General features: G+C 50.5%; 16 non-coding genes and 5 pseudogenes across 16 annotated transcripts; all 21 read right to left on the minus strand.

Moving 5' to 3' along the window:
* Positions 1 to 32: 32 nt before the first annotated feature.
* On the minus strand, positions 33 to 141 carry LOC128479852 (uncharacterized; annotated as a pseudogene).
* Positions 142 to 479: 338 nt separating this feature from the next.
* Positions 480 to 598, minus strand: LOC128480556 (5S ribosomal RNA). Its single transcript, XR_008350519.1, has one exon. It is a non-coding gene; the product is annotated as a 5S ribosomal RNA (ribosomal RNA).
* A 233-nt stretch (positions 599 to 831) lies between these two features.
* LOC128480568 (5S ribosomal RNA) lies at positions 832 to 950 on the minus strand. Its single transcript, XR_008350520.1, has one exon. It is a non-coding gene; the product is annotated as a 5S ribosomal RNA (ribosomal RNA).
* A 260-nt stretch (positions 951 to 1,210) lies between these two features.
* On the minus strand, positions 1,211 to 1,329 carry LOC128477745 (5S ribosomal RNA). The gene has a single exon (XR_008348703.1). It is a non-coding gene; the product is annotated as a 5S ribosomal RNA (ribosomal RNA).
* A 236-nt stretch (positions 1,330 to 1,565) lies between these two features.
* On the minus strand, positions 1,566 to 1,684 carry LOC128477534 (5S ribosomal RNA). The gene has a single exon (XR_008348501.1). It is a non-coding gene; the product is annotated as a 5S ribosomal RNA (ribosomal RNA).
* A 192-nt stretch (positions 1,685 to 1,876) lies between these two features.
* On the minus strand, positions 1,877 to 1,995 carry LOC128478275 (5S ribosomal RNA). Its single transcript, XR_008349203.1, has one exon. It is a non-coding gene; the product is annotated as a 5S ribosomal RNA (ribosomal RNA).
* A 249-nt stretch (positions 1,996 to 2,244) lies between these two features.
* Positions 2,245 to 2,363, minus strand: LOC128477133 (5S ribosomal RNA). The gene has a single exon (XR_008348117.1). It is a non-coding gene; the product is annotated as a 5S ribosomal RNA (ribosomal RNA).
* A 282-nt stretch (positions 2,364 to 2,645) lies between these two features.
* LOC128476282 (5S ribosomal RNA) lies at positions 2,646 to 2,764 on the minus strand. Its single transcript, XR_008347299.1, has one exon. It is a non-coding gene; the product is annotated as a 5S ribosomal RNA (ribosomal RNA).
* Positions 2,765 to 2,985: 221 nt separating this feature from the next.
* Positions 2,986 to 3,094, minus strand: LOC128480372 (uncharacterized; annotated as a pseudogene).
* Positions 3,095 to 3,300: 206 nt separating this feature from the next.
* Positions 3,301 to 3,419, minus strand: LOC128478688 (5S ribosomal RNA). The gene has a single exon (XR_008349596.1). It is a non-coding gene; the product is annotated as a 5S ribosomal RNA (ribosomal RNA).
* Positions 3,420 to 3,638: 219 nt separating this feature from the next.
* Positions 3,639 to 3,747, minus strand: LOC128480299 (uncharacterized; annotated as a pseudogene).
* A 312-nt stretch (positions 3,748 to 4,059) lies between these two features.
* Positions 4,060 to 4,178, minus strand: LOC128477914 (5S ribosomal RNA). Its single transcript, XR_008348861.1, has one exon. It is a non-coding gene; the product is annotated as a 5S ribosomal RNA (ribosomal RNA).
* Positions 4,179 to 4,411: 233 nt separating this feature from the next.
* LOC128479853 (uncharacterized) lies at positions 4,412 to 4,520 on the minus strand (annotated as a pseudogene).
* A 350-nt stretch (positions 4,521 to 4,870) lies between these two features.
* LOC128477415 (5S ribosomal RNA) lies at positions 4,871 to 4,989 on the minus strand. The gene has a single exon (XR_008348388.1). It is a non-coding gene; the product is annotated as a 5S ribosomal RNA (ribosomal RNA).
* A 245-nt stretch (positions 4,990 to 5,234) lies between these two features.
* Positions 5,235 to 5,353, minus strand: LOC128479126 (5S ribosomal RNA). The gene has a single exon (XR_008350015.1). It is a non-coding gene; the product is annotated as a 5S ribosomal RNA (ribosomal RNA).
* Positions 5,354 to 5,617: 264 nt separating this feature from the next.
* Positions 5,618 to 5,736, minus strand: LOC128479128 (5S ribosomal RNA). The gene has a single exon (XR_008350017.1). It is a non-coding gene; the product is annotated as a 5S ribosomal RNA (ribosomal RNA).
* A 240-nt stretch (positions 5,737 to 5,976) lies between these two features.
* Positions 5,977 to 6,095, minus strand: LOC128477072 (5S ribosomal RNA). The gene has a single exon (XR_008348060.1). It is a non-coding gene; the product is annotated as a 5S ribosomal RNA (ribosomal RNA).
* A 260-nt stretch (positions 6,096 to 6,355) lies between these two features.
* Positions 6,356 to 6,474, minus strand: LOC128480581 (5S ribosomal RNA). Its single transcript, XR_008350521.1, has one exon. It is a non-coding gene; the product is annotated as a 5S ribosomal RNA (ribosomal RNA).
* Positions 6,475 to 6,764: 290 nt separating this feature from the next.
* LOC128480593 (5S ribosomal RNA) lies at positions 6,765 to 6,883 on the minus strand. Its single transcript, XR_008350522.1, has one exon. It is a non-coding gene; the product is annotated as a 5S ribosomal RNA (ribosomal RNA).
* Positions 6,884 to 7,117: 234 nt separating this feature from the next.
* LOC128480604 (5S ribosomal RNA) lies at positions 7,118 to 7,236 on the minus strand. The gene has a single exon (XR_008350523.1). It is a non-coding gene; the product is annotated as a 5S ribosomal RNA (ribosomal RNA).
* Positions 7,237 to 7,482: 246 nt separating this feature from the next.
* Positions 7,483 to 7,500, minus strand: part of LOC128480332 (uncharacterized) — a 109-nt pseudogene continuing 91 nt past the window's right edge.

Consider the following 7,500-nt stretch of genomic DNA (forward strand, 5'->3'; position numbering starts at 1 on the left):
AAGCTCTCCCCGGACTGTGAGAAAAAATTAAAAGCCTACAACACCTGGTATTCCCAGGCGGTCTCCCATCCAGGTACTAACCAGGCCCAACCCTGCTTAGCTTCCGAGATCAGGCGCTTTCAGGGTGGTATGGCCGCAGGTGTAAAAGTTTTTTATTTTACTTCTCTTATTCTGTTGCTGCTGCTGCTGTTGCTGCTGCTGCTGTTGCTGCTGCTGCTGTTGCTGCTGCTGCTGCTGTTGCTGCTGCTGCTGTTGCTGCTGCTGCTGTTGCTGCTGCTGCTGTTGCTGCTGCTGCTGCTGCTGTTGCTGCTGCTGCTGCTGCTGCTGCTGCTGCTGCTGCTTGTCGTCAGACAAAAGGAATTATAAGCCCTGGGACAGGACAGAGAAGGTGAGAAGGTTCAAATAAGGGTTTAAAGCTTTGATGATGAGCAAGAAACACATGGCAAAAAGCTCTCCCCGGACTGTGAGAAAAAATTAAAAGCCTACAACACCTGGTATTCCCAGGCGGTCTCCCATCCAGGTACTAACCAGGCCCAACCCTGCTTAGCTTCCGAGATCAGACGAGATCGGGCGCTTTCAGGGTGGTATGGCCGCAGGTGGGAAAGTTTTTTATTTTACTTCTCTTATTCTGTTGCTGCTGCTGCTGCTGCTGCTGCTGCTGCTGCTGCTGCTGCTGCTGCTGCTGCTGCTGCTTGTCGTCAGACAAAAAGAATTATAAACCCTGGGACAGGACAGAGAAGGTGAGAAGGTTCAAATAAGGGTTTAAAGCTTTGATGATGAGCAAGAAACACATGGCAAAAAGCTCTCCCCGGACTGTGAGAAAAAATTAAAAGCCTACAACACCTGGTATTCCCAGGCGGTCTCCCATCCAGGTACTAACCAGGCCCAACCCTGCTTAGCTTCCGAGATCAGACGAGATCGGGCGCTTTCAGGGTGGTATGGCCGCAGGTGTGAAAGTTTTTTATTTTACTTCTCTTATTCTGTTGCTGCTGCTGCTGCTGCTGCTGCTGCTGCTGCTGCTGCTGCTGCTGCTGCTGCTGCTGCTGCTGCTGCTGCTGCTGCTGCTGCTGCTTGTCGTCAGACAAAAAGAATTATAAGCCCTGGGACAGGACAGAGAAGGTGAGAAGGTTCAAATAAGGGTTTAAAGCTTTGATGATGAGCAAGAAACACATGGCAAAAAGCTCTCCCCGGACTGTGAGAAAAAATTAAAAGCCTACAACACCTGGTATTCCAGGGAGGTCTCCCATCCAGGTACTAACCAGGCCCAACCCTGCTTAGCTTCCGAGATCAGACGAGATCGGGCGCTTTCAGGGTGGTATGGCCGCAGGTGTGAAAGTTTTTTATTTTACTTCTCTTATTCTGTTGCTGCTGCTGCTGCTGCTGCTGCTGCTGCTGCTGCTGCTGCTGCTGCTGCTGCTGCTGCTGCTTGTCGTCAGACAAAAAGAATTATAAGCCCTGGGACAGGACAGAGAAGGTGAGAAGGTTCAAATAAGGGTTTAAAGCTTTGATGATGAGCAAGAAACACATGGCAAAAAGCTCTCCCCGGACTGTGAGAAAAAATTAAAAGCCTACAACACCTGGTATTCCCAGGCGGTCTCCCATCCAGGTACTAACCAGGCCCAACCCTGCTTAGCTTCCGAGATCAGACGAGATCGGGCGCTTTCAGGGTGGTAGGGCCGCAGGTGTGAAAGTTTTTTATTTTACTTCTCTTATTCTGTTGCTGCTGCTGCTGCTGCTGCTTGTCGTCAGACAGAAAGAATTATAAGCCCTGGGACAGGACAGAGAAGGTGAGAAGGTTCAAATAAGGGTTTAAAGCTTTGATGATGAGCAAGAAACACATGGCAAAAAGCTCTCCCCGGACTGTGAGAAAAGAAAAAGCTTACAACACCTGGTATTCCCAGGCGGTCTCCCATCCAGGTACTAACCAGGCCCAACCCTGCTTAGCTTCCGAGATCAGACGAGATCGGGCGCTTTCAGGGTGGTATGGCCACAGGTGTGAAAGTTTTTTATTTTACTTCTCTTATTCTGCTGCTGCTGCTGCTGCTGCTGCTGCTGCTGCTGCTGCTGCTGCTGCTGCTGCTTCTGCTGCTGCTGCTGCTGCTTCTGCTTGTCGTCAGACAGAAAGAATTATAAGCCCTGGGACAGGACAGAGAAGGTGAGAAGGTTCAAATAAGGGTTTAAAGCTTTGATGATGAGCAAGAAACACATGGCAAAAAGCTCTCCCCGGACTGTGAGAAAAGAAAAAGCCTACAACACCTGGTATTCCCAGGCGGTCTCCCATCCAGGTACTAACCAGGCCCAACCCTGCTTAGCTTCCGAGATCAGACGAGATCGGGCGCTTTCAGGGTGGTATTGCCGCAGGTGTGAAAGTTTTTTATTTTACTTCTCTTATTCTGTTGCTGCTGCTGCTGCTGCTGCTGCTGCTGCTTCTGCTGCTGCTTCTGCTGCTTCTGCTGCTGCTGCTTCTGCTTCTGCTTCTGCTTCTGCTGCTGCTGCTGCTGCTGCTGCTTGTCGTCAGACAGAAAGAATTATAAGCCCTGGGACAGGACAGAGAAGGTGAGAAGGTTCAAATAAGGGTTTAAAGCTTTGATGATGAGCAAGAAACACATGGCAAAAAGCTCTCCCCGGACTGTGAGAAAAGAAAAAGCCTACAACACCTGGTATTCCCAGGCGGTCTCCCATCCAGGTACTAACCAGGCCCAACCCTGCTTAGCTTCCGAGATCAGATGAGATCGGGCGCTTTCAGGGTGGTATGGCCGCAGGTGTGAAAGCTCTTTATTTTACTTTTCTTATTCTGTTGCTGCTGCTGCTGCTGCTGCTGCTGCTGCTGCTGCTGCTGCTGCTGCTTGTCGTCAGACAGAAAGAATTATAAGCCCTGGGACAGGACAGAGAAGGTGAGAAGGTTCAAATAAGGGTTTAAAGCTTTGATGATGAGCAAGAAACACATGGCAAAAAGCTCTCCCCGGACTGTGAGAAAAAATTAAAAGCCTACAACACCTGGTATTCCCAGGCGGTCTCCCATCCAGGTACTAACCAGGCCCAACCCTGCTTAGCTTCCGAGATCAGACGCTTTCAGGGTGGTATGGCCGCAGGTGTGAAAGTTTTTTGTTTTACTTCTCTTATTCTGTTGCTGCTGCTGCTGCTGCTGCTGCTGCTGCTGCTTGTCGTCAGACAAAAAGAATTATAAGCCCTGGGACAGGACAGAGAAGGTGAGAAGGTTCAAATAAGGGTTTAAAGCTTTGATGATGAGCAAGAAACACATGGCAAAAAGCTCTCCCCGGACTGTGAGAAAAAATTAAAAGCCTACAACACCTGGTATTCCCAGGCGGTCTCCCATCCAGGTACTAAACAGGCCCAACCCTGCTTAGCTTCCGAGATCAGACAAGATCGGGCGCTTTCAGGGTGGTATGGCCGCAGGTGTGAAAGTTTTTTATTTTACTTCTCTTATTCTGCTGCTGCTGCTGCTGCTGCTGCTGCTGCTGCTGCTGCTGCTGCTGCTGCTTGTCGTCAGACAGAAAGAATTATAAGCCCTGGGACAGGACAGAGAAGGTGAGAAGGTTCCAATAAGGGTTTAAAGCTTTGATGATGAGCAAGAAACACATGGCAAAAAGCTCTCCCCGGACTGTGAGAAAAGAAAAAGCCTACAACACCTGGTATTCCCAGGCGGTCTCCCATCCAGGTACTAACCAGGCCCAACCCTGCTTAGCTTCCGAGATCAGGGGCTTTCAGGGTGGTATGGCCACAGGTGTGAAAGTTTTTTATTTTACTTCTCTTATTCTGCTGCTGCTGCTGCTGCTGCTGCTGCTGCTGCTGCTGCTGCTGCTGCTGCTGCTGCTGCTGCTGCTGCTGCTGCTGCTGCTGCTGCTGCTGCTGCTGCTGCTGCTGCTGCTGCTGCTGCTGCTGCTGCTGCTGCTGCTGCTGCTTGTCGTCAGACAGAAAGAATTATAAGCCCTGGGACAGGACAGAGAAGGTGAGAAGGTTCAAATAAGGGTTTAAAGCTTTGATGATGAGCAAGAAACACATGGCAAAAAGCTCTCCCCGGACTGTGAGAAAAGAAAAAGCCTACAACACCTGGTATTCCCAGGCGGTCTCCCATCCAGGTACTAACCAGGCCCAACCCTGCTTAGCTTCCGAGATCAGACAAGATCGGGCGCTTTCAGGGTGGTATGGCCGCAGGTGTGAAAGTTTTTTATTTTACTTCTCTTATTCTGCTGCTGCTGCTGCTGCTGCTGCTGCTGCTGCTGCTGCTGCTGCTGCTGCTGCTGCTGCTGCTTGTCGTCAGACAGAAAGAATTATAAGCCCTGGGACAGGACAGAGAAGGTGAGAAGGTTCAAACAAGGGTTTAAAGCTTTGATGATGAGCAAGAAACACATGGCAAAAAGCTCTCCCCGGACTGTGAGAAAAAATTAAAAGCCTACAACACCTGGTATTCCCAGGCGGTCTCCCATCCAGGTACTAACCAGGCCCAACCCTGCTTAGCTTCCGAGATCAGGCGCTTTCAGGGTGGTATGGCCGCAGGTGTAAAAGTTTTTTATTTTACTTCTCTTATTCTGTTGCTGCTGCTGCTGTTGCTGCTGCTGCTGTTGCTGCTGCTGCTGTTGCTGCTGCTGCTGTTGCTGCTGCTGCTGCTGTTGCTGCTGCTGCTGTTGCTGCTGCTGCTGTTGCTGCTGCTGCTGTTGCTGCTGCTGCTGTTGCTGCTGCTGCTGCTGCTGCTGCTGCTGCTGCTGCTGCTTGTCGTCAGACAAAAGGAATTATAAGCCCTGGGACAGGACAGAGAAGGTGAGAAGGTTCAAATAAGGGTTTAAAGCTTTGATGATGAGCAAGAAACACATGGCAAAAAGCTCTCCCCGGACTGTGAGAAAAAATTAAAAGCCTACAACACCTGGTATTCCCAGGCAGTCTCCCATCCAGGTACTAACCAGGCCCAACCCTGCTTAGCTTCCGAGATCAGACGAGATCGGGCGCTTTCAGGGTGGTATGGCCGCAGGTGTGAAAGTTTTTTATTTTACTTCTCTTATTCTGTTGCTGCTGCTGCTGCTGCTGCTGCTGCTGCTGCTGCTGCTGCTGCTGCTGCTGCTGCTGCTGCTGCTGCTGCTTGTCGTCAGACAAAAAGAATTATAAGCCCTGGGACAGGACAGAGAAGGTGAGAAGGTTCAAATAAGGGTTTAAAGCTTTGATGATGAGCAAGAAACACATGGCAAAAAGCTCTCCCCGGACTGTGAGAAAAAATTAAAAACCTACAACACCTGGTATTCCCAGGCGGTCTCCCATCCAGGTACTAACCAGGCCCAACCCTGCTTAGCTTCCGAGATCAGACGAGATCGGGCGCTTTCAGGGTGGTATGGCCGCAGGTGTGAAAGTTTTTTATTTTACTTCTCTTATTCTGCTGCTGCTGCTGCTGCGGCTGCTGCTGCTGCTGCTGCTGCGGCTGCTGCTGCGGCTGCTGCTGCTGCGGCTGCTGCTGCTGCTGCTGCTGCTGCTTGTCGTCAGACAGAAAGAATTATAAGCCCTGGGACTGCACAGAGAAGGTGAGAAGGTTCAAATAAGGGTTTAAAGCTTTGATGATGAGCAAGAAACACATGGCAAAAAGCTCTCCCCGGACTGTGAGAAAAGAAAAAGACTACAACACCTGGTATTCCCAGGCGGTCTCCCATCCAGGTACTAACCAGGCCCAACCCTGCTTAGCTTCCGAGATCAGACGAGATCGGGCGCTTTCGTGGTGGTATGGCCGCAGGTGTGAAAGTTTTTTATTTTACTTCTCTTATTCTGTTGCTGTTGCTGCTGCTGCTGCTGCTGCTGCTGCTGCTGCTGCTGCTGCTGCTGCTGCTGCTGCTGCTGCTTGTCGTCAGACAGAAAGAATTATAAGCCCTGGGACAGGACAGAGAAGGTGAGAAGGTTCAAATAAGGGTTTAAAGCTTTGATGATGAGCAAGAAACACATGGCAAAAAGCTCTCCCCGGACTGTGAGAAAAGAAAATGCCTACAACACCTGGTATTCCCAGGCGGTCTCCCATCCAGGTACTAACCAGGCCCAACCCTGCTTAGCTTCCGAGATCAGACGAGATCGGGCGCTTTCAGGGAGGTATGGCTGCAGGTGTGAAAGCTCTTTATTTTACTTTTCTTATTCTGTTGCTGCTGCTGCTGCTGCTGCTGCTGCTGCTGCTGCTGCTGCTGCTGCTGCTGCTGCTGCTGCTGCTGCTGCTGCTGCTGCTGCTGCTTGTCGTCAGACAGAAAGAATTATAAGCCCTGGGACAGGACAGAGAAGGTGAGAAGGTTCAAATAAGGGTTTAAAGCTTTGATGATGAGCAAGAAACACATGGCAAAAAGCTCTCCCCGGACTGTGAGAAAAAATTAAAAGCCTACAACACCTGGTATTCCCAGGCGGTCTCCCATCCAGGTACTAACCAGGCCCAACCCTGCTTAGCTTCCGAGATCAGACGAGATCGGGCGCTTTCAGGGTGGTATGGCCGCAGGTTTGAAAGTTTTTTATTTTACTTCTCTTATTCTGTTGCTGCTGCTGCTGCTGCTGCTGCTGCTGCTGCTGCTGCTGCTGCTGCTGCTGCTGCTGCTGCTGCTGCTGCTGCTGCTGCTGCTGCTGCTGCTGCTGCTGCTGCTGCTGCTGCTGCTTGTCGTCAGACAAAAAGAATTATAAGCCCTGGGACAGGACAGAGAAGGTGAAAAGGTTCAAATAAGGGTTTAAAGCTTTGATGATGAGCAAGAAACACATGGCAAAAAGCTCTCCCCGGACTGTGAGAAAAAATTAAAAGCCTACAACACCTGGTATTCCCAGGCGGTCTCCCATCCAGGTACTAACCAGGCCCAACCCTGCTTAGCTTCCGAGATCAGACGAGATCGGGCGCTTTCAGGGTGGTATGGCCGCAGGTGTGAAAGTTTTTTATTTTACTTCTCTTATTCTGCTGCTGCTGCTGCTGCTGCTGCTGCTGCTGCTGCTGCTGCTGCTGCTGCTGCTGCTGCTGCTGCTTGTCGTCAGACAGAAAGAATTATAAGCCCTGGGACAGGACAGAGAAGGTGAGAAGGTTCAAATAAGGGTTTAAAGCTTTGATGATGAGCAAGAAACACATGGCAAAAAGCTCTCCCCGGACTGTGAGAAAAGAAAAAGCCTACAACACCTGGTATTCCCAGGCGGTCTCCCATCCAGGTACTAACCAGGCCCAACCCTGCTTAGCTTCCGAGATCAGACGAGATCGGGCGCTTTCAGGGTGGTATGGCCGCAGGTGTGAAAGTTTTTTATTTTACTTCTCTTATTCTGTTGCTGCTGCTGCTGCTGCTGCTGCTGCTGCTGCTGCTGCTGCTGCTGCTGCTGCTGCTGCTGCTGCTGCTGCTGCTTGTCGTCAGACAGAAAGAATTATAAGCCCTGGGACAGGACAGAGAAGGTGAGAAGGTTCAAATAAGGGTTTAAAGCTTTGATGATGAGCAAGAAACACATGGCAAAAAGCTCTCCCCGGACTGTGAGAAAAGAAAAAGCCTACAACACCTGGTA

This window comes from Spea bombifrons, chromosome 2, assembly GCF_027358695.1.
Source record: "Spea bombifrons isolate aSpeBom1 chromosome 2, aSpeBom1.2.pri, whole genome shotgun sequence".
NCBI classification, from domain to species: domain Eukaryota; kingdom Metazoa; phylum Chordata; class Amphibia; order Anura; family Pelobatidae; genus Spea; species Spea bombifrons.